The sequence below is a fragment of the Callionymus lyra genome, chromosome 14 (assembly GCF_982586985.1).
Source record: "Callionymus lyra chromosome 14, fCalLyr1.hap1.1, whole genome shotgun sequence".
Classification (NCBI taxonomy): Eukaryota; Metazoa; Chordata; class Actinopteri; order Syngnathiformes; family Callionymidae; genus Callionymus; species Callionymus lyra.
Window position 1 is genome coordinate 24,934,498 of NC_141831.1, and position 25,568 is coordinate 24,960,065.

The window sequence follows — 25,568 nt, forward strand, 5'->3', positions numbered from 1 at the left end:
TTTTTTTTTCTAAAGAGCAGCAGTGTTGTCCATCTAACCATGTCAACGTTGAAAATCCTCAACCAGCTTGTTGGTCTTGCTGGGATTTGATCTGAAGGTGTTTTTTCTGGCACCAGTCTACGAAGCTCTGGTCAAGTCGATTATTTGATCTGATTTTTAATCCGAATGTATTGTGTTGATAAACTGGAGGAAACATCAGGAACACACAACATTACTTGAGTCTGGGATTTTATTTTTGCTGTTAGCGAAACTATTACTCCATTAGGAAGGAAGGAGTGAACAAATGGTCCTTTACCAGAAACATGAACGTCATCGCTTCTGGTTTTTATCTTGTTCTTCCTAAAGAGCTGTGGTCTGGGGAAAGAAATCTTGCAAACCAGTTAGAGTCTGCGACGGTATTGAGTGTCTCTTGTGCCCAGGCTTTATTGAAAACTATTTTTAAGACAATAAAGGGAACATGGACAGACTGTCACATGATCCTCAAAGTCAGACTTGGAGTTCTGGTCTGGTGAGCCCGGGTCACCAGGAATAAGGATGACAGGTTCTCTGGGTCACAATGGAAACAAAGATACAGTTTTAAGATCACAAATTTATTATTAGCAGATCGAGCGGTCTCGAGATCGTTTGAGCTCCTGCTGCTGCGCTTTAATTCCTCCCTGCTGTGATCTTGTCTGCTGCAGACGTGTAACACATAATATTTACCCACACTCTTCCCTTCCCTGCTGTCTGAGGGGTCCAACAGTGTGTTTTCTTTTTCCAGTGTCTTCACTAACCTGATAGAAGGAGTTGTTTCAGTAATGTTGTTGTGTAGCTTGTGTGTCACAAGTACATAAAGTTAGTGTCAGAGTTGGTGCTGGGCTCCGCCCACATATGTCAGCAGCCTATGCCACTAAAACTGATTTAGAGGCACATGCATGGTGTGAAATTCTTCCTCAAATGGAATCCTGTTCTTTTTTTCGATGTTTGAAACAAAGTTGTGCAATAGTTATTAGTAATTATAAAGACCCATTGAAGACTGTTGGGAGGTCTTCGGATTCTCAAGTGTTCGGATTATACCTTACGTCTGATGACTTCGTCTGACCTTGATGTCTCTGTTGGTCTATCTGTTCGGGCCCCTTCACAAGTATCTGTAGCAAGCTTGTAATCATGTAACTGACAGCTTTCTTACAGTTTTTCTATTGCTTATTTTGTATGTTACTGTATCTTATTTCAATCTTTTATTGTATACTGCCACCACAAAAAAAAACAACACTGGCAAATTAAAGTGATTCTGATTCTTAAATTAACTTTAAGGTGATGATATGACATTCAAGAGCAGATTTTTTCACCAGTACATATTGGTATACATACATGGAATTTTCAGTGGTTGTGGACGACTCTGGAATTGGTAGCAAAATTAGAATAGGGATAAACAACATGTGCAACTACACAAGAGAAATAATATTTATAATAATAAACACGGTGCAAACCGTCAAACAGTGCAATTAATGAACTATACATGGCATAGTGGGTATTAGCTGTTCAAAAGAGAGATGGCGCAGGGGAAGAAAGGGTTCTTGTAGCGGGTTGTTCTGTTCCGCAGGGCTCTGTAGAACCTGCCTGAGGGGAGGGGGCAGAAGAGGTCCGGGGTGAGTCGGGACTTTGGTGATGTTGCTTGCTCTCCTCCTGGTCCTGGACTCGTACAGTTCCTGGACGGAGGGCAGGGGAGCACCTGTGATCTGCTCTGCAGTCTTCACAGTCCGCTGAAGTCTTCTCCTTTCCTGCTGTGTGGTCGCTGCGAACCACAGTGATGGAGAAGGAAAGCATCGACTGGATGACTGCACTGTAGAAGTTAAGAAACAGATGCTTCGACAGGCCATGCCTCCTCACCTGACGCAGGAATTACATCGTCTGCTGGGCCTTCTTCGGGATACACATGGTGTTAGCTTCCCACTTCAGGTACTGGGAGACTGTTGTTCCCAGAAACTTGAAGGAGTCCACGACTGCCACAGGGCTGCTGTTGATGGTGAGGGGGCATAGGGTTGAGGGGTGCCTCCTGAAGTCCACTGTCATCTCCACAGTCTTCAGCGTGTTCAGCTCAAGATTGTTCGTGCTGCACCACCTAACCAGCCTTTCGACCTCAAGACGATATGCAGACTCATTGCCGTCCTGGATCACGCCGATGACGGTTGTGTCGTCTGCAAACTTCAGGAGTTTGACGGCAGGGTGTTCAGAAGTGCAGTCGTTGGTGTAGAGGGAGAAGAGCAGTGGTGACAGAACGCATCCCTGGGGGTTGCCGGTGCTGATGGTCAGCGTGGTGGAAGAGACCTCTCCCAGTCTCACCTACTGGCTCCTGCCTGTCAGGAAGCTGGTGATCCACTGACAGATGGAGTCGGTCACGTTCAGCTGGGAGAGTTCGCGGGAGAAGTTGCCGGGTATGATGGTGCTGAGCTATAGTCCACAAACAGGATCCTGGTGTAGTTCCCTGTCTAGGTGCTGCAGGACGTAGTGTGGTGCGAGGTTGACTGCGTCATCCACTGACCTGTTGGCACGATAGTTTAACTGCAGGGGGTCCAGCAGGGGGCAGTATACACCAAATATGGCTTTACATTTTACAGAGAAACGGGCATGATTGATAGGCGACTGTTTAAAGCTTAAAATAGTTCAGGAGAAGCTTTGATTTATCTGTCACGGTCTTATTTGTTGATTTGTTGTTGTGCTTCACCAAGTGTCGGCATCTGTAATTGTAGAACACTTGTCCTGAACAATTTGAAACTCATCAGCACAAGACATGTTGTCATCCCTTCGTCTCCTCTTTATTAGAGCTGGAGTCGCTCTCTTCAGTGAACGTACACCTAATCCTGTCAATGACTTAATTTGCAGCACTGTTTCCGACTCATTGTGGATCTTTTTGTGCCCGAACTGATCCAAATTCACTTGAAATCCAGCAGAGTTCAACTTCTTAAAATGATTTGTGGGCTGGAATATGCCTTAGGCACAGTGGTCAGGGGCAGAGTTTGATCCTCTTGAGTTGAGTATCAGAGACGAGGTTGAGCTACTGGCTTGTGAAGGAATTGTGATCAGGAATCTGAGTGAGAGCTCAGTGTTGATCCACCTGCTCGACCTTCACTTCTCCTTCAGCTTCTGCAGAGACTCGGGGGAACCACATTGATTCACAGGATATCAGGCTTCATGCAGAACCACAAGAAGACACTTAGTCACGTTTTAAAGTGTCACTTAATTTAACCCAAAAAAAACCTTCTTCTGCTGAGTCAGCTGTATTATCCGAGCGACAGTCTTCAACCTGGTGAACGACCACTATAGCTTGATCAGAGGCAGACGTCAAGCCAGCATGCAGGGGTGATACAGAATAGTCTCTCTACCTCACCCAGGCCCACCGGCCTCAGTGAGCCCATTCCAGTGAAGGATGTGAGACTCTGCACATTGGTCTCCGGGCCGGCAGCCTGGCGGGTTCAGTGGCGAGTGTGAGGCCCCCCCAGAGGGAAACAACCATCAGAGATGGAACAAAGGTGAGCGGCTGCACTTCCGCTCATCACGTTTAATCATCAGAACCTCTCCCGCAGCGTCCCAGGTCGACCGGACCGCAGATCTATGTCTGCTCTCTGTCATTAGCCGGATCGAAGCCCACGCCTCCGCCACCGGCGCTCTGGCGGCGTCCCAACTGGTTGGAAAGGATGACTTTGTCCGCCTGGACTCATTATCGAGCATGTAAATGCTGCCTGCTATTAGCCGACAGGAGGATTAACTCATTAGTGAGCGTCATATTAATATTAATTATGGAGCTGCTCGTTTACACTCTGTGGGCCTTTGTTACCGTGACGACACAGAGACAGACGTTGTGAGAGAATAAAGTGAGTCATGCTTAGTCTAAAAAGTCTATCCTACCAGGCCCACCACTAGAAGTCCCCTGGAGTGTGCCTGACAGTTGGAACAAAGCACTTCCTGTTGCATATTTGTGTGTGCATTTTTCATGTATGTTTGTGTGAAATCTTGTCTGTGTGTGTTTCACTGTTTTAATGTTTCTTATATGTATTGTATATATTGTTATATGTGTGTTTCCTAATGTGGCCGTTTCTTGCTTGTGTGAATTTGATATGTGTAAATATGTGTGTGTTAGTTTCTCTGTGTCGCAGTCTGTATCTTTGAGTTTGTGTTCGTCTTATGTGTGTGTTTTTCTTATGTGTGTGTAATGTGTCAATGTTTCTGTATGTGTGTGTTTCTTGTTTGTCTGTGTGTTTCTTTCTAATTGTGTGTGCTTGGTGTGTTTCTTGTGTGTGTCTGTGGGTGTTTTGTGTGTGCGTTTATTGTGCGTGTGAGGTTGTTTGTACGAGTGGGTGTCTTCAACGCTACAGTGACCTCGTCTGGTAAAGGCCACGGTTTAATTATGTTCAGTAATGAATCTGCAGTTGAAATGTTGACGCCACCACTGCTGTGTCAGACTAGAGTCTTGTGTGTTTCGTTGGAAAAACAAGTCCTAGTGTGCGAGAAATAACTGGACGTGTTCAGAGGTTTTTGTTTGATTGATTGATTGATTGTGAAATGTCAGTTTCCAAAATAACTTAAATGGGTGTCCACTGTGAGGCGTCATGATCCCACTGGTGTTGTCAACTAAAGAGTGTATTTGTGAGGCTTGTTTGTTCAGTGTTGTCAGCCATTTAAGAAACTCTGCTGCTGCTCAGGAGACTTTCTATTTTCAGTTTGTAAACCTCAACACGAGTCCACACCACTTGTCTGTGATTCAACTTGACTTTGGTTCTAATGATTTGGACCTCCTGCAGTGAAGATTAGCCGATGTTTTATTCATCTGGTCCAGAACAAACGTATCCTGCTGGTGCACGGCGGTGCGTCTGACCTGATGCAGAAGTTTCTCCTCTCAAACAAACGGACCCTTTGGCCATCAGCATCAATCTCCGGCCCCCGACTGGACTGGTCCAAGTTTCACCCCGGGAGGTTCTGCCGAATGAAACAAGAATCTCGACCTTGTTTAATGGTGTCGCTTAAAATCACACTGAGTCTGGAGAGCGACGGCGCCTACGGTCTACTTAGTGCTCTCCTCTATGAAGATGATGAGCGGTGTGGTGCTGCCGGGCTTCGAGCTGCTGATGCTCTCACATGGTTCTGATTCAAGTTTGTCAAGCCTTTTCAGGTCGAGTGGACTGACCCAGAAGCAAAGACGGTTCTGGTCAGTCATGGGTTCTAATCCAATCTGTTTTAGTCAAGTTCAGCGAAGATCTGCTTCCATGCAACACACTGTCCCGGCACACTTCACAGCTCTGCAGACTTAGACTTCTGAACCATCACTGGTTCAACATGTTGGTTCAGGAGAATCTTTCACTTTGGTCCTGTCAAGTCACATGGTTAGTCCTGCTCTGAATCTGTCCTTTTGGGTATGTCAGACACATCAGAACTAGCTGGTGTCTTGACTTTGGATCTTTGGACATCTTTGAAAATACAGCCTGGTGGAGGTCACGGGGCAGAGACCTGACCCCTCCCTGGGACCTTCTTCTCCCTTAGTTCTCTGTGATGACTCATCCTGTCCGACTCAAAGACATGTCAGGTCAACGGAAGTCCCAGTCGTCCAGGATCAAGGGCGACTGTGATGCGACTACAAACAATCAATTATCCCAGTTAATGACCCACAAGCTTCACTTTTGACAAGGTCACACTTCCACTTGGCAGTCTCTCCACCGTCATTCTGCTTCCCCCCACACACACTCCCCCACCCTCCGTCGCAGAGTCGACAGGCTTTCTGGCAGCTGAATATTTCTGCTGTGACGGACAAGCCTCAGTCCTGTCAGTTTGTTTGTCTACTCAGATCACAGTTTACACAAGTTAATGAGAGCCGGTGTGTCGACGTGTGTTAATGACAGGTGTGTGTTGACGAAGTGTGTGTTTAGGTGCCGGTGTATGTTTTAATGTGTCTGTCAATTTGTTCCAACATGTGTGTCAGTGTGTGTGATGTTTCCGCATTGTGGTGTGTCAATGCGTTGTTTTCAAGGTGTGTGTGTCAGCTTTTGTTTGTCTACTTGTAATGTCTCCAGTACTGTGGTTCTCATACCTTTGTGGGCGCAGTTTCAGTGTGTCAGCCAATCAAATAAGATCTTAATCAGCGTATCTGTTTACTGGAGTCCCTCGAGGTTCTGTTTTGGGTCCTTGATTATTTTTGCTGTACTTTGGTAACTTGTGTACCCTGGGTAAAATCATTTAGATTTTTTCTGATGTTTCTTACCACATTCGTGCTGATGGCATCCAGCTCTACTGCTCTTTTGATCAAACTGAGCCCTAGAGGCTAAATTTAAAGATAAAAAAGATCTAAGTGAAAACACTTTGCAGATAAATGTAGACAAATTTGAAACTCTGGTTATTGCACCTGATGATACAATTCCAGTGTTTGTACTTGGGTGACTTAAGTAAGTCTGTCAAACTGAGCCCAAGAAACCTGGGTGTTGTATTTGACAAAGACATGTCTCTATCAAATGTTGAAGTCTTCCTCTCTAAGATGCAGTGAGTCCCTCATCATGACGGTGTTTTGAAGTTATTACAAACTTCTCCCCGTCTGAAATATGGAGGTTACCTCCAGTCAGCTGTCATCACATCCCACTTTGTTTATACAACAAGTCCCTTGGAGGTGAAGACTTCTGGGATTGATGATGTGCCTGACCAATCAGAGCAGATTGTGTTCACAACAAAGCGCATTATGTGGGCGGAGCATATTTTAGAGGGAGTTTTGTTCAAAAAGACACATACTGAGGAGTACAATCGAGGTCCAAGATCAATTTAAGACACACAGTATTTATTAATTAACACATTAGTTGCCCTTTAAATCTAACGTTGATTATTATTGAAATTATTGTTTCACTGGTATCTTTTATTGGGGTCACTTATCCATCAACGCCTGAAAATGTTCCATCGTCAACGAACTTCTGGCCGGTACTCTGAGCAACTCTGAGGAGATGTATGTCGAGTTCCAGAGCGAGTCAGAACAAGAGCAATTTGCCAGCGTGTTGAGCTGGAGATGAGTTTCATTGTTCCGGAAGAGTTTCAGCTGCAGCCATTGAAGTCCAAATTAGCGTTTAAGCGACTAGTGAGAAAAGACATCAAGCGTTCAGCTTTGTCACTCCAACATTTCTATCCTGGGCTGTGACTCTAATAATAAAGACCTCATACAGTTAAGTGGATGTGATGAAGTGACGACAATAAGAAGTCATGTTGAGGTTTGAAACATCAGAGCAGACGTAAAGTGAGGTGAACGTGATCAGGAAGTTTCCTGGTGCTGAATGACATCATCGATCACTATAGAAACGTAACACGTGTTGTTTTTTTCATTAAATTCAGTGTTAATGGAGTCAAAGGTGGTTTGGACTTCTGATGCCTCCCAAAGACAGAAGTCCTCTACTGTTTAATTCATGCTTCTTCAAACAGTAGTCTGCCAATTGTCCTATACATTGTACGAAGGTACAATTAGAGAGAAGAGAAACTCTTACCTGATGTATTTATCTTCTTCAGCTTCTCTTAAACCATGTTGATCACCTCTTCCTTAATGGCTTCTGTCCACGGAATCATGATGCAGGAATTATCCAAATGATCCAAGTTAAACGATGTGAGTGTGGTTCCATTGTGTCTAGTGTTCATCGTCACTTCTGGTGAATCCTTGTGCACTGATTTGCTAGAAGCAGCTCGACCAGTCAGAGTGGCCATTGTTTTTCATTTGTTAAATCTGGTCACTTTAGCTTTGTCTGGAAGTTTGACTTTTGTTGTGTTCAGAATTAGAGTTCTATTGCTTAATAGATAAGCAAAATTATCTTGAGGATACAGAACATCTGAGGTTCCTGTCCGACTCGCTGGTGTGTTTTCTGGTCATTGGAATCTTCTGCTCCGAGCTCTTACTGTTCTTGAGTACCCGAGCTCCGACAGAACCGCCTCACACCGGACTGTGTTCCAGATGATCCACATTAAAGAGATTTACGGCCGTTATGCTAAAGAACATTCAAAGTGGCACATCCCGCCTCTGACGCCGCCATCAAAAGCCGTCCTCATTATGCTGGCAGCTGTTGTGCGGGCGGGTCACTCCCACATCACTCAACGCTCCCGGTGAAGATCTCTCCACTCTAATGCATCAATAAAAGCGCTCATATAACCGGACAGCGCCGTAAATTCTCATTAAACATCCACTCTGAGGCGTTATAAAGCCCGCTGGAGGAACACCCACTCCCCTGCCACCACATGTGGGATAATCAGTTCCACAAAGAATAACGGACGTTTACCTAAAAGTCTTTCTCTGGGCAGGAATCATCTCCACCAGTCCAGCAACCAGTTCATCTGCGGCCGCCAGCGCAAGCATGCTAAGTAGCTCGACTTTTGTGGAGCAGGAACAAGACCGTCGCCCCGCGGCGCCGACAAGAAGCCTCCGTGTTACAAACATCATTCAAGCTCTAGATCAAAGATTCAGTCATCCTGCATTTGTTCTCTCCATCCTTTCTCATTTCCTCCTTCCTTCCCTCCTTTCCCTCTGCTTTCCAACCTTCCCTTTTCTTTTTACTTCCTTCGTTTCTTTTCTCTCCTTCCTACCAGTCGTTAATTTTTAACGTTCTTTTAATTTTTCCTTCCCATCTTTCTTTCTTCTTTACTTTCTGTTTTCCTTTTCGCTGCAGCTCTAGCATTATTCTTTTTCACCAGATTTGTGTTTTAAAACAAGGGCCCCGATCATTAAATGTCAGGATTATATTCATGGATCGACGTTTAGATAGGAAAAAGCAAGAATGCAACAGCTTGACCTCCAAAAAAACTACAATTAAAGGCATGAAGCAAACATCTCACAATAATGCTGAGTCAGCAAGAGCTGAACTGGTTGCAACAAGATGTATTTTCATCGATGTACATCTGATTGTTTGCCGACGATGTTGTTCTGTATGTTGGTGTCCCCTAGCTTTTAGAGACTTGGAGTCACACACTAATGTTATGTCAGAGAAGAGCCATTTTCTTTTTCTGAATTAAACCCCTTTCAGGGAGTAATAACCCAGTAACACATTTTCACAGACCAATATTGGTCCCTGGGTTGGGGACCAATGATTAAAAATACATTTTCTTTCAATTTCTCTTCGTCCTTTATTTCCCTTTACTTTGCCATATTCTTTCAAAATGTTCTCCTCTGATTTCTTTCTTTAATTCCTTCTTCCTCCCTTTGTTTTACCTCTCCTTCCATGTTTTTTGATTTAGCTTTCTTTTCTTAATCCTTTCTTCTGTAGTGCTATACTTTTTTCCTAAAAAACTATCTCCTGTAGATGTGTGTGTGTGTTTGTGTGTGTGTGAGTCAAGGGAACACTGACGGTTAAGAAGTGGACCAGGTCAAAGGTCAACAGCTTGTTGATAACCAGGTGTGTCATAAACTCTTCACTCTTCTTCTTCAGATTAAGTACTTCAACTGTTGCAGTGCATTGTGGGTGAAAAAAGAGGTGTGAAAAATTGTTATGTGCGAAGCATATGATATTGCTGAGGGCCGCTTACATCACATCTTAGTCTCCATGTGAACCTCAAGCCTGTGACCCTAAGTGTGCTCACGAAGTGGTGGTGCTTCCTCCTGACAGCTTCAGACTCGACTGCTGGGAGGTCAAGATGTGTCCTCTGGATCTCAGCAGACCCGCTGGAGAGCCCTGTGGTACCCCGAAAACCTCTCCTGAACCAAGCCGCCGTCGACAGCTTGAGATCAACTTTGTTTGACTTTGCTGCTCGCCGAGGTTTCCTGCCGTTACATCATGTATCTTAGTTTCCCTCTAATGTTCTCCCCTCGCTTGTCGGAGGAAAGAATGTGTGATCAGAATCGCCACACCGGATGATCCTGCTGACTGTAGTTTAAGAGACTCAACTAGTCGACTCATGTTGGAAACTGCTGGTTCCACTGTGCTGTAGATCTGTGTTTTAGTGTAGATTGATTTGAGTGTCTGTGTGTGCTGAGATCTGTGTGTGTGTAGATCTGTGTTAGTATATGTATCCGCGGGAAGATCTCTGTGTGCTGGTATGAATATTGTATTTATATTGTATATTAATGTGAGTAATGTGAGTAGATACTTTATGTGTCTACATCTCTGTCTGTGTACAGTATAATCTGAGGTGTGTGAATGCTAATGTTTAGCTGAGTGGCTGTTTCTGAATGTGCACCTTTAAGTGTGTGTCTGTGTTTGTCTGAAGACAGTATGGTGTGGGCCTTAAAACAGTGTGTGGCTCAATTGTGTGTGTTGTCAAAGGTTTGAGCAGCTGCAGTCGTGTGGAGCGAGCAATTATCTTTCTTGGAGGTTGTGTGCTCGAGGACAGCAGCAGTAATCCTCCTGCAGAGTGTGCTGATCGATGTTGCGCGAGCGTGACGTCCAGAGCGATGTCCAACATGGCTGTGGTCAGAACAGCAGTGGGACACTCCGATTTACACACACCCACAGGACCTGCAGGTGGTAAACTTTGCCTCGAGATCCGGACCTTGGTGCGACGACGGGTCTTGAATTTTTTTTTTATTGTGTTGATCTCATCAAGACTCTGTCGCTGACTCTGACTTGAACAACTCGTTAAGTCTGTAGTAAAAAAGGATATAAAAATATGTTTACATATTCCATTTGTGTTTTTTAGATTTTTGCAATTTAATTTGTGTGATATTTATCATTGTGTGTTATGTTGTTTAATCCAGGTATCTCGAGCCCTGCTTAAGATTGTTATGGTTTAAAGTTTGATGAAGATATTTATTTAACTCATTTTATGTATCATTCAATAATCTAATTCCATAATAATATGCAGGCCTGGCCTACAGGGATGGTGTGTTATGTTTATTTTATTAAATCGCGTACTGATTTCAAGATGGTGCCACAGATGAGCGCCTTGTTTGTTTGTTCCACTTTTTCTATTGCTTAATAATGCCACCCCAGTGTTTAGTGTTTACAACACTGGCAATAAATGTTTTCTGATCCTTAATGACAATATATCATTGTGCAGCACTAAGATAAACCAAGCACTTGCTGTTTCATAATTAGAGTGTGTGCGTTCAGGACTTCAGGCAATCTTTAAAATTTGTTTAGGTTTTATTGAGTTAAACTTGTCCAAAATCTGAAAGACTCTGGCCTTTTGACTCAGTGATTTAATTTCATTCATCAACTCACGTACATGACTCTGATTCTAACCTATTTCCTAGTCAGGACGACTGGGAATCCTGTGACTCACGATGGAATTTGTGTAAGATTCAGAATCATGCTGAGTCATCGTCTGCTCCAGGCGGACACCAGCAACATTGCATGCGTAACAACAAAGTTTAATTGGTTGAGCAGAACCCTGCTGTCGTCGGTGAGCCTGAATCCCGTCCTCAGCCTGCAAAATCTTGTTTGTCGTCGCGTCTGAACACAGGAAGTGAGAAAAGCTGGACAAGGAACTTTTGCTCGTCCGTCAAGAAATTTGCTGAATTATTGACAAGGCGTTCAGTTTCAGTGGCAGCAAAACTTCAGTCGGTGCAGCAGGAAGAACTTACTTGACTCAAACAAACAAAAAGCAACTGTTTTCCTGCAGCTGGGAATTCCTGCGAGCCGGATGAATAATTGAATCCCTGCCGGGTGGTTTCACCGCAGAGAGCGTGTTTGCTATCGGAAGGTTATTAATGCTAATAGCGGCCGAATATTTGCATCCAATTCTGTCGCTGACAAAACAATCTCGCTCTAATTGATTATCAACACGCAGAAACAAATGTGGTTTTGTTCTCGGCGCCGGGATCAGCCGTGCTGCTGCGAGGTGAGGGAGGGAATAAACAAGAGCAGCTTTATTTAGTGGAACTTTATTATAGGAATGTCTGCACGCTGTGTTGGCACGTGATGACAAACGTAAACCTTTATCACAGGGAGAATTATAATGATGCTATATTTATGAGCTTCTCAGTGACCGTTTTAGATACGACTTACTGTCATTTAGAGGGACTATAAGATAAGAAGGAGATAAAAGGTGTTCCCTGTCAAATATAATTTAACTAATCATGATTTTAATAGTTGGGAAATCAGAGTGACTCGACTACTTGCAGTAGAATCCCCTGCTGGAGCTCAGAACAACTCAGTAATCATCTCTTCTTCTAATGAATAATTCACCGTTTGTCTCGGTTTTACCACAAGGTCCCGCCCACTGTATCAACACTGTTGCTCTGTAGAAGCCAGAACTTCAGTCTAATTGAACTTTGGCAAACTTCTCCGTGACTAGTGTAGCAGTTCAGCTCGTGAGCTCTTTCTGTCTCCGGAATGATCTGTAATTAGGTGAATCCCTGCATTTAACGAGCCTCACACAAGTCCAGCTGCTAATTAGAGCGTGTGTGTGTGTGTGTGTGTGTGTGTGTGTGTGTGTGTGTGTGTGTGTGTGTGTGTGTGTGTGTGTGTGTGTGTGTGTGTGTGTGTGTGTGTGTGTGTGTGTGTGTGAGTGTGTGTTGAGGTCGGAGCAGCAGGAGGTCAGCGGCACCAAGAACAAGCCAAAATGTTGTTTTTTTTTAAACAGGACCTGACCTCCGTTTGTTTCCTGAGGTCGGTCTTGGAGAGACACCTGTGATGTAGCTCAAATTTAAATCTTTAATTTAGAGAAATCATGTTGATGTTATAACAAGAGAAGGTGTACGGAGCCATGTTGGTCGACTTCCTTTGTTCTTTGAGTCTGACAAATATCTCGTCTTCTTCCGCTTATCTTGGGCCGGGTCGCGGGGGCAGCTTTAGCAGGGAGGCCCAGACTTCCGTCACCCCAGCTACCACCCCAAGGCGTTCTCAAACCAGGTTAGACCCCTACCAGTGGGACCAGAGAGGGACCAGGGAGGCATCTTGTTCTTTCGGTTCACAGTGAGCTTTGCATTTTGGCTTAGCTCTCTCTTCAACACCACGTATCGGTGCATCGTCTGCATAACTGCAAAGCATATCCGAATATCCTGAATTTGCTTCTGCTGGTCCTTGTTTTAAGCCTGACACAAGGAGATCCGAGTGGTCACAATGTTGCTCTGACCAGTCTGTTCCTGTGTTAACACGCTCGCCAGCTATTAGCTCAATGCTCATTAGCAACACTTCCGTCCAATCAGGTTTGATGAAGGGGGCCACACGCGAGAGTATTTCCAATACCACATTTAATTCTTTGATTCTATACTTCCTTCCTGTCGTCTTCGTGCTCATTCGTTTCCACATTTTACCCACTTTAAATCATAATTAGCGGCTACACCAGCGACTGGTGCGAATTAACTGGCAATTAGCCGGATGTGGCGTTTTAATGGAGCTCAGTCAATTAGCCTTTTATGTGCGTTAGCGAGGCGGCGGGATTTACTGCCGGCTGCTTCATTAGACGCACATTTCTGTCATTTAGCGGAAGTAAAAGTTTAACAGCAGATTCCTGTGAATTACAATCCGAGGAAGGAGACGCCGTTCCCCTTGTGGCCCACTAGGTCACAGATAGCAGGAGTCCCTGAAGGGGAAGAGGATTTAATGGTGATGATGGTGATGATGGCAATTTGTTAAAGATGGTGGTGGTAATGACGACAATTTGTTATGACGATTGTGAAGATAATAATGGTATTGAGTATTCAAAGTGTCAAATCATAACATAGTTGTTTCAAGACAGTGAATCACAACGAATGACATTGGTGAGGCAGAAACCTTGAGCGTAACCCGACTGTAGATCTGCTGTGATCAGTTGTAAGGGAGAAGAGAGACTTCACGAAGAAGGACTTTGTCAGTATGAGCCACAGGAAGAGCAGTCGTGTGGTACACAATGTTTCCTTGGCTTGTCGTTGATCAGAGTCCTGCTCACTCACTTGTTACTCAGAATCGTGCTTTGACTCTCGGATGAAGACAAATGTTCCCACGAATTAAGCGGTTGAGAGTGTTTGTTATAATTATTCATCACAGTGTTTCTTTGTTTCTATACTGGTCTTCTACCTCTACAGGTTAACAGGTCACAGGTTAACTGGTGTTCCTGGTCTGAGGTTTAGAGGAGTCTTCATATGTGACTTTTCCTGGTTCTAATCCCGCCTGAACGTTCCGCCAGTCGTCTCTAAATCTGTTCTGTTCTCCATCTGTGGTTTGTGATCCGTGTTCTCTGAGTCTGATTTCCCCGGAGCATCGTCTGAGTTTCATCCTCCGCTGATGTCAACCGTCAGAGACCACCTACTCTCACAAGTCGCCTGACTTTAGGTTTCTTAACCAAACCCGCTGAAGAGACTCGACGTCAGGGACTAGTTGTAGAGGAAATACGACATATCTGATTATTTACAAATTCATGGTTAATTGTGATACTGTGTGTCTTTGTGTTGGATGACACAACTGTGTACTGTCATCATAGTGTTTGGCTAAGCTGTCTGTTTAATTACACCTGCCAAGAAGGCCGTGTGACTGTGACTGATGTTATTCAACCAAATTTTTAGAAGGTCACTGTCCCTACCTAAAACCAGCACTTGATGCAGCAACAATCAGGCCAGTTAATTAATTCAGGTTTAATGCGACAAGAAAGACTACAGTCGTGACTAAAACTTAGAAAATGAAAAAATCAGATTCTGGCTTTAGGAGGTCAATTGCATAACAATATTAAATTAAGTGTTATTATTGATATTTTTCAGGTTGTTTACATTTATTTTTTTTAGCAGTTTTATCTTAAAGAACCACACACCGACAACACCTCGGTCAGCCATGTTAACCAGCAGTCTGTCCTACTATCTCAGTCCTGTCAGTCTTCTACAGCTGTGTGCTGTCCTCAGCTCCGGCATCACTGAGTGACATGACAGCTGCTCTGCAGCAGAGAAGAAGAAGAAGACTCTCCACAGGCTGGAGTCTGATCAGAGGTTATCGAGGGGCAGCCTCCCCATCATCATGAACATCGACGAGTTCAAAAGAATAGATTCAAATAGATTTTTGTCTGAACAAGAAGTAGCAGTCTCGCCTGCACTTTACAAATAACTATTACTTACTTACTTGAATAATGTTTCTGATTATAAAATGCAACTTCAGCGCTCGCCTCCCCAGCGGCATGATCGAATCCTGGCGAGAACCCTGTCATGTGTTCTAGTTTTCAGCTGTCTGCATTTCCATTGTCTCTTTACTCCTGCCAACGTTCTCTTCAGAGGGCGGCGTCCACTGATGCTCGAGTTTACGCCAACTTGTTTCACTGAGAAGCAACAACAGACGTCAGCGTCTTTGTCAGCTGGGGCCGCCACATTACGATCATGTTCTATATCAGCAAGGATCTAACTGGATTACGACTGCGGCACCTTAATCCCTCCCGAGGTGTCTCGGCTGCAGCCTTAATCCACCGTATTCATCCAGAGATGATAAATAATGTGGAAATGCTGCAGAAGGTTTCCTTAAATTGTGTTGTTTCCACTTTTTCTTAGGCAGCCCTGAACTTTTTGTATTATTTAGATTTAGATTTAAACTTTGTTTTCTCATGAAGCTCCACAACATATCAGTGCTGCAAGTTTTTCTGTGAGTGGAAATAGTGAACTAAGGGGAGCTACTTTGCCAATGACAGTGGTTAGTACAGAATTAATGAAGCTACTTGAGACCAAAAAGTTATTTAATTATACGAAGAGAACGCAGCGGCGGCGGACAAGAAGCTGATGAATGAGTGTCCACATGAGTTGTTTTTCTGCACCAGCACAAACAAGACTGCGGGACACCAAATTTAAAGTGGATTATTTTACACAAGTCACACGACTTGAATTACAGTCGTGAAAGTGTTCTAGTCTGAGTCTCTCACAGATTCTGGTGTGTTTCTGTTTGTTTTCCAATCCTAAAAAATCTGTTCTTCGTCTATGTGTTGTTCCGGTCCTTTCCGGCCACCAAGACTTGTTCTTGCACCGACTCTTAGAACTAGTTTGAAGTCAGGATCTTTTCTTTACGTTGTTCTGCTGCTGACTTTAAGTCTCACACTCCAGGTTCTAATCTGAACCTGCACTGGATATAAATAAAGCTCAAGATATTTATGCTAGTAATATTTACACAAGTCAGTGGAACAAGTCAAGACAAAGTTAAAGTTAAAACACACTTAACCTTCATACCAAGCGCGGTGCCGTGCATCGCTAAACTAGGGTCCGATCCTATTTTGCTCCCACTAGCGCAGAGCACTGCTTCAGACAAGATCGTTTAGGTAAGAAACAAGTTATAGAAGTAAAGAGTATCCTGTCAATTTTTAAAACAAAACACTGCCGAGTTTGTTAAATCCAATGGAAAATAATCCAAAAATAAAGAGATGACAAGCCTGTGTAGCTTCTCCAACAAACACGCAATCACAACATTGAAAAATGAATGAGGAAAGGGTCCAGTATTTATCAGAGAATTCAGAGGAGGTCAGTTCATGTTCATCGATTAAAAAAATAAAATCCACATTTTATGATCGTTATCTCCACAGCTCTTCTGCTGTTGCTCCTCACCATATCATCAAAGCCAGCTATCATTTACACACATGACAAAGAAATGCATCGTTGTTAGAGCATCAAAAGAATAAAATATGGTAGACTGTCGTGTTTATGTGTCAACCATCTTACGATGTTTCTGTCTCAAGCATTTGTTCAACGATTGATCGTCAATGGACTGTAGTAAAAAGTAACATCTTTAGCAAGTTTGTGAACAGAGTGGATGTTCTGGAAAACCTGATTCTTTCTGGAACATTAGAATATGTAGAACAAACCGTTTCTGAAAGTTGGAGCGCTCGTAGGCAAAAGAAGGCGCTTGTGTCGCGACCTCTGACCCACATCATTTCGCCCACACTCCTTAGTCTGACAAGTCACACAGCTCGTTGTTAGGTTGCAGCCTCCAGCCGCAGATATCTACCCCAGTGACGGGGTCTGGACTGACAAGGAGTGTTCATGGGGACGCCGCAGATGCCACATGTCAGCTTGCGTGTTTGTGTCCCATGCTGCCTGACAGATTATATAATCCAGACATAATGTTCCTCACTGTCCTGCTGCCTCCACCCCTGTCGTACCGCTTGTCGTTATGAAGACGAAGCACCGGTGGGACTGATGAGGACCTCTGAGGGGGACACTTACCTCCGCCTGCTTCTGGGCCTGGTCCAAGAGCGCCGGGCTGCTCCCATGGACAATTCCCACAGCTGCTACACACATATATTTAAACGCACACACACACACACTCTCAGACAAACATAGCCTCACACAGTAGGATCTAAACAGAGGCGACACGGGCCTGCAGGGGTCCACATATGCTCCTACTCTCTTTCGAGGAGTCTTGCAGCAGGTGAAGGGAGTGAAAAAAACGCTTGCTCCAGTGGCTACAGGAACTCCAGCATCAAATCTTAATCTTCCTCCCATGTGGACACCTCAGCGATGGCAAAATACATTCGAGTGTATTTCAGTTCAGACTTCCTGCTGCTCAGAGGTATTACACTGCCACATTTAAGAAGTAAGGATGGGTCTAGCTTCCATTTTGAAAAACAAAATGTGCCTTGAAGGAAAAACTTAAAAACCTAACTCTTTGTCTGCAAGTTTGATTTTAAGTTTTAGATTGTTGGCACCATAAGTAAAGGGGTAGCATCACTGCCTCCCTCCAAGGTGTGTGATTGGGTTGAAGCTGATCTGCTGTTTAAATAAACCTGATTATAACAATGTGCGAAAAGAACTACATTCTGCAGAAGAAGGTGAAGAGGGATAGGAAATGGTGCACTGTGTTGAGTCAGGAAGGTCATATGAATAAGATAAGAAAAGATGAAGAGCTCTGTCTGTCATTCACTAGATTGCAGTTACAGGTTTTTAAAAGAAAAGATGTGTTTTTGTTGTTGTTTTTTAAAGTCTCTTTAGGCAAATCTGGTTCTGATGAGTCACTCTTTCTTACTGAGTCAATGAGTTTACTTGACATGTGTGACCAGTGACGTGGATAATTTATTTTAGTTTCTACTTCTACAGGATTTTACAAGGAAGAACAGGCCAAGCAAAAAAATAGTGCAATTCTATGTCTTTCCTAGTGTTTAACGCTAGCTTTTGCATTGACAGAATCTCCCAAAGCAAGAGTCCAGTGATCGAGGAAAACAAAGATTAATCAATGCTATTACTATGACAACAAGTTCAGACAGGAGTAAATCATTTTACCATCATTGTGATAACTTACCGATGAGTCAGCGAAAGGGATTCCGGGTCTTTTGCCTGCCCCACAATCCATCAGGGCGTCTCAGCCACACAGCAACATGACATTTTTGTCGGTCACCAACATAGTCTAGTCGAATATTTAAACGTGTTGTTGACAGATGGGAGGTAAATATTGAAGTGGTCACATAACCTCCATGTGACCCAACATTCTAACAGACAGAAGGACAAACTGTGCCGAGCTGAAGGTGTCAGGGACTTGTGTTAACTTGATATGTTCTTTCAGACATCGTCAACACAACTCTGTCATTGCAACAAACTTACTCACACAATTTGCACAGATTTATCTGGATCTTTGTTGATGAAAACCCAACCATTATCTCTCTCACACACACACACACATGCGCGCACACACACCCTACTCTCTGTTCTGTCTACTGTGTGTGTGTGTGTGTCTGTATCTGTTTGACTATTTTTTGGTCTGTGCCTGTGTGTTAGAGTCTGTGAACAGTTGTGTGTGTGTGTATTTGAGGCAATGTGTGTGTGCTTGCACGTGTGTGTGTCAACTGTCAGCCGCAGAGTGTTTAACAAATGACGGTCCACTCGAGGCCAGTGGATGTCTGCGAGGGAGGGGCAACAATAAATCAGAAGAATCAATAGGACGAGACCTGGAGAGCTCAGTATCAATGATTGTGACGCCTGAGGGGCCTGGATGATGAAATCCTCCCATCTCACAGTGGACAAACATCCGGAGGATGAAGAAGGGTGAGAGAGTTATGGTCCTGCTGCAGGTGTTTTGCCCGTCTTCCTCACAACCTTCTTCTCGTGTGCAGAGAATATAATGTTGAATAATCTGCAGAAGGTTCGATTCTATTTACTGACACTGGCAGCTGCCGGGCATCCCTGACTGGGGCGTAGAGATGCCGCCACGCCCCCTCAAAAAACGCCAGTGAAGTTGCCAGTGATATGAGACATGTTTCCCTGGTTTTACAAAACCCTATTTTAATTTAATTATTTACATAAAAAAGTGCTTAAGCCCCATCCTCTGCTTTGTTTTTCTGTAGATAAAATCTTGTTTTCCATAAGCACACCCACTCTTCTGTGATTGGTCAATCGTCGAGGTTTGTCGGAATTATAAATGGAAGTCGTCCAGACCTCTTCTGTGCTCTCAGGTCCCTATAATGAAGACGCATGCATAGCTTTCGAGAATCAGATTCAGTTTATTGGATCTGTTTACATTATTTGTGTTGTAATAATATATAATTTTATGAAGTGTGGTTTTGTTTTTTTCATTTATTTGCAAATAATTCTTGATGCAGGGATACGTGTCTATTGACTAATTTATTCTACGAAACTGTTATTTTTATTTAGTTCTGGAATGTTTGTGTTCACTTAACACGCTTCTCACTTGCTGGGTTGCACTTTGTTACAAATCATCCCTTTGATATAGTTTGTTGTTACACCAACCTGTCCTGCACAGACCATCTTCTTGTTTTTCAGGTTGTAGAGTAAACAAAGTTTACAATTTAATTAAATTTTAGTTTTGTTCTCATTATGCTGTTAAATATGTAAAAACTTCACTTTAATAAATGCCAACGTTTTCATTCTTAATTTTGTTTTTTTATTCAAAGCATGACCAGTTTTATTTTGAAGAAAGGCAAGAATGTTTATATTTTAACACTGGTACCGGTATCGGCCTATACTCAAAGCCTTGGTATCAGTATCAGGAACAGTCGGATTGCTGCATCCCTAGTTATATCTTTCTCTGATGTCTACCTGCTTGTAAGTGGTAATGTCTCTCTCTCTTTCTCTCTCTCTCTCTCTCTCTCTCTCTCTCTCTCTCTCTCTCTCTCTCTCTCTCCTTCTACTCTGCAGTGCAGGTCAGTGTTTGGTGGGACTCTTCTTCCTCAATGACCTTTGCGACATCGTGTTTTTATTTTATGCGGTGACATTTTGGTTTGGATGAAACTTTTGAGAGCAACATGGAAACTTTTGACATTCTCAACATGTCTATTTACTGTCTGAGGCATCGACTGAGTTACATCTCGTCTTATTGAGACTCGCTCAAGACCATGTGTGTGTGTCAGAGTGTGTAATGACAGCTGTTAAATTACCGGAGAGATTCGAAAAGACATGTTAGTATAGCAACTGATTGTTGGTCAATATGACACTTTTGTGATGCTGCAGGACTCAGATTCATACTCCAGCAGCTGGTCGGTTTCCATTAGCAGTCAGAGAAGCTCTCAGTGTTCTAGCCTGACCTTTTGATTTGTGATGAGGCGTCTCCCAGCTCCACCGCCGCAGAATAACACACTTCCTCACCAGCGCTGCCACCGTAAGCGAGACTAATGCAGGCCTGAGGGAGCCTGATTCAGAGAGGACGCACAGATTAGATCCAACCCTTTATATATTTATATAGATTTATTTTAGGATGTCACACCTGTCCTGAACTAAAACACCTCTCAGCAGTTCAAATCATACAAACATACCGTGCTTAACACTGAGACACACATGCACACAAGTAGAGACACAAAGAAACAGACACAATCAGCGAGAGAAACACACGCTCACACACAGACACAACCTGAGACACACACAAACACACAAGCAGAGAGAGAGACTTACACACAAACACAACCTAAGACACGCACAAGCAGGGAGAGAGAAACATGCTGACATACAAACACAACTTGAGACACACAAGCAAAGAGAGAGAGACACACATACACTCACACACAAACACACACACAAGCAGAGAGAAAGAGACACACACACACAGAAAAGCAGCTCATTCACTATCCTCTTGACCTTTAGCTGAAAATGGAAATATACTTTTTTAAAAATGGAGCTTGTCAACATTTAAGTGTTGTGTGAGTGTGTGTAAGCGCAGAAGTGTGAATGTGGAAAAGGTCTTGCGGTTTATCATCTGTGTGTTGAGTCCAGAAGGTTTCAATCCGTATGATTTGTGCGCAAAGTTTCACTCATTGACGTCTTCACGCCATCTGAATGTGACACTAGTTTGTTTTGAGCTGACCTGATGCATTTAACAGCTCAGTAGAGACTCCCTTAGGATGAACCAGGACTTGAAGACAAGAACCAGAACCACCTGGTATAAACACACACACAAACATACACACACACACAAACATACACACACACAACGAACATACACAAACACTCACATACAACCACACACACACACTTTCAACCACACACACCTAGAACCACACACACACATGTATAAACACACACACAAACATACACAAACACTCACATACAACCACACACACACACTTTCAACCACACACACCTAGAACCACACACACACATGTATAAACACACACACAAACATACACAAACACTCACATACAAGCACACACACACACACAGAGAACTGGACCTGAAAAGCAGGAATGTTTCCTCTGAATTGTCGAGCTTTACTGGAACAAAAGTCTACACAGCAGAACTCTCACAGCCAGAGGCCTCCTTCATTTATGGTGGTGTTCACAGGAAATGTGCTGATCTGGTCCCAGGACTCTTATTGGGCTGCTGCAGTGATCCAGGACCTCTCATGGAGCAATAAGGTGGTTGTAGGATCTGCTGACCGCCGTGACTGTTGACCACTCCACGCTCTCTTCTCAGGTGATTAGAGATCACCTGACCCGGCCAGGAGTCTGAGTCAGTAGCTTCACACTATCAGATCAGTCCCACAACCTGTGTCCTTGGACCAGGTCTATTATTCAACCTGGTCTACACCCGTGTGATGGTGTGATACTCAGTCCGCAGAGAGAAATTTGGATTGTTTTAAGATATATTTTCACCAACTCAAAGTGTCATTTGAGAAGACAGAATATTCAGATGAAGAGTTTTGACAGATAACATCTTCTTTGGAGTGCTTTTAATAGCCTTCTTAGAGACCAAATGCTCAGTTATCAATTTGTGTCACGGAAATGTATATCCTCCACTTTTCGAATAATAAAACAACGCTCAATGAAGAAACCCTTTAATGTATTACATTTACACAAATTTACTCATTTACTTAAGATGCAACTGCAACACCTCATTTGAGCCACAACATACAAAAGTCCCGCCTCCGTTTTCCAGGGCTCTGATTGGCCGACACGGAAATAACACACGTTGGCTAGTGATAAAAACATTTCCAACTATGGAATTTCACACATATCAAGGAGCCAGATGTAATAGAACTCAGTTGAAGCCCATCCAGAGAAGTTCACTCTACTCTATATATAGCGTCTTTGGCTTGGAAAGTGGTAAATACCACTTTTAACAAAATAATTTTGTGAAAACATCACGCTGAAAGTTAACCTAAATAACTACAGTTAACAAATGCTTAGTATGTTTTTCTTGTAAATACTTCGATCAGATAACATTGATCACCAGTATTGTGAAACTAATACGAGTTTTTGTGGTGTTTTGGATACACTAGAACTAAATATAAAATAAAAACAAAGCAAGAACAAGGGAATGTCTACGACAGTGTCCTTCACGGATTATCATTGTCCTCTCTAGGGCAATCAACACAAGTTTGTCTGTGAAGGTTCTCATTTCCCAGGTCATGGTCAACTGGACTGTGTACAGTTCTGATGGGTTTCAGCCATTACATTGTTCTACACCTCTCCTGTTGCTCTCTGTTCCTGACCCTAGCAGGTCCCCCCCAAAAAGTTGTCACCAAAGCGTCAAGTAGGATGTTCTGCAGATTTGCAGGCGCCTCAACTTTCACTTCATCCTACTCTACGACCCCCCTCTCACGGCTGATCCTAGGCAGCTTTTCTGCCCTCAAGAATATGAACATTTCACAGACTTTCAAGATTGTGAAATATTCACGTGTACAAATGATTTCATAAGAATGTGGGATTTGTTGAAGAAGGTTATGGAAACCCTCAAAAGAGGAAGCGAAGAATCTCAATAAACAGATACAGCTGTATTCTTTCAATAAGGATGTGAACGTTGGATGGTACTTTATAGAGACTTATGACAGATAAAAGAGTTTGAGAATCTCTCGCTACTCAGATGCTCCCTTGACGTGAGGTTCCTCGGCAGCATAACTGTCACTACATAAGAAATCGAGGCGTGTATGTCTGCCGACGTTTCCTTCAATGTCATATGTTCATATCTCATCAGCTGTTCCTTTTTGTTTGTTACTTTTGTAGTCCCTCTGTATAGAAAGTCTGCTTTAAAATCACCCTGAAGTCCATTAAAACCTTCTCTGTTCACTGCACCAACATTTAGTTGAGCTTTTATACATATCTAGACATGTTCGATGGTTATTCAAGTGGAGTAGAAGTTAATATGTATTTGCTTTTATATTAATGACAACTGTATGCTATTCAACTCTGATGAGACTCCTAGTTATTTCAATGCATTTTTGTTACCAGTAAATATTTATATAATAATATCAATGGAGTATGAAAATATTTAGAGCTGGAGCAAGTAATATAAAAATATGTAAATATTGTGCTGCAATTAAAAAACAACATTAAACTTCACTCTGTTGTATTAAAATATGTCTAAATCTGTTTCCATCACCTGAGTGTTTGTTAAATATTCCATAACAATGCTTTGTAATGATTGCAAAACTAGTTTTGAAGACACAGTTGGACATTTTCTACTTCAGAATCATTCACATTCTAATAAACATTCTTGTCTGTATGGATCATTTCCGTTAAAAACGTGTCTAGGAGACACCCGTATCTTGGGGTTCCATCTTAGCCGATCTCTTCTTACGAGCCTTCTTACGTCCTCAAGAGTGACTGAATCTGGGAAACCTGGACAATATAAGTCGGAAGAGTCCGAGTGTGACGGTGTCGTTCTGTCCTCTGGCACGCTGGAGGTGTGAATAGCTGAAGCGGCGCTTTCCGTCCTCGAGGGGACGACTGGAGAGAAAAGTCCTTATGAAAAGTTACAGCTGGCGGAAACTTCCAGCTCGTATAGTGGAGCATCGTAAAACCTGAAGTTTATTCTCGAGTGTAAAACGCTCGTGAAAGTTCCTATGTGTTTTCATTTCTGTTGGATCGAGGCTCAAGGAGGGGGACCCGGGATAGACCGGTTCTGTTTTTTGTTTTGAAGTGTGTATGTTTGAGTTTGTGTGTGATGGTGAATTTTGCGTGTATTTGTGTGTGCCTGAGTGTGTGTGAGAGAGAGAGAAGATGGAAATTGGTGTGTTTGTGTGTGTGTGTGCCTGTATCTATGTGTATGGTGTGTGAGTGTGTGCGTCTGTGTCTATGTCAGGGTGTCTTTGTGTATGAGAATGAATTAGGCATGCGTCTGTTTTTGAATTTGTGTGTCTGTGAATGCGTGTGTGTCTGCAGTGTTATTAAATTTATGAACCTTTCTGACGAAAGGAAAACAGTGCAACAAACAGTAATTTAATTTCTCATAAAAATTGATGCAAAAGAAAGGAAAAACTCACTTCACTTCACTTAAAAACACAAAAAGAGACTCAATAACTAGCTGGTTATATCTGATGTAGCCAATCCAAACCAGATAAATATATAACCTCCAACTTACTCTGCTGTGGACCAGTTAACCTCAATCACCTCACCCAGTGTGTCCCTTCACTTATGATCCAAACCCTCACAACAAGAGTTTTCCCTTCAATGTAGTGTTGTGAGAAAATATGTCAGGTTTGGAGGTGCCTCTATTACCATAAGATGTACTGACAACAACTTAGGTCATGATGAATGTCAGGATGACAGGATAAACTTGGGTGACCAAGTTTGTAAAATAAGTTGAATCTCAATGGTTCTCATCCACAAGTATCCTGACCACACCATCCCAGGTGAGAATAAAGTGTGTCACGGATGAGAGTTACTGGACTGCAGCAGGATCGGAAAATGTGATTTAAATGATCCCAACAGTCTTTTATTTGTGTACTTAGGTGGGAGATTGTCGTGTTACACTGCTGCTCTGTTAAATACACTTCAGTGGGTCACAGACAACTTTTTTTTCAGGACACACATTCTTCCCTTAGAATATTTACCTCTAAACAATTCTCATGCAAAAATTCGCTGCTAGCCTGATCGGAATTTGATGAACATGTGTTCTGATCATTGTGTTTGGTTGGCTGTGTGACGAAGAAGGGCGTCCTTTAGCAAACCGCCTGCAACATAGGTGAAGGCTCTGTGACATTTCACTGTTGTACAGCTCTGTAAGAAACCATCAATTTGATTCACCCTGAATTCTTATTCTGTCGTTCTAGTGACTCTAGCTCACTCTAGCTAGAGTTTTTTCTTTCGCTGGCAAAATATTCTTCTCGTGTAGCAGGGTCAGAGTTTACCAGCTGTCTGTTTGCATTTCAATGTTGCCATCTATAAAGTAGGTAAATAGATTGATAGATAGATGATAATATGATTGTCATGATAAAATAATTAGATAATTGTCAGGACTTCACTATGTTACATTATGGCTAGAGAAATATATATTTTAAAAAAAAGACAAAATATACAATTAATTATGCCTGAACAATGAACTTCAAGTATAT

General features: G+C 42.9%; 1 protein-coding gene and 1 pseudogene across 1 annotated transcript in view; one reads left to right on the forward strand and one right to left on the reverse strand.

Moving 5' to 3' along the window:
- The window catches only part of sgcd (sarcoglycan, delta (dystrophin-associated glycoprotein)), a 92,985-nt gene that overhangs the window by 22,027 nt on the left and 45,390 nt on the right, over nt 1-25,568 (forward strand). The gene's annotated exons all lie outside the window — the stretch shown is intronic.
- On the reverse strand, nt 1,485-3,395 carry LOC148066782 (uncharacterized; annotated as a pseudogene).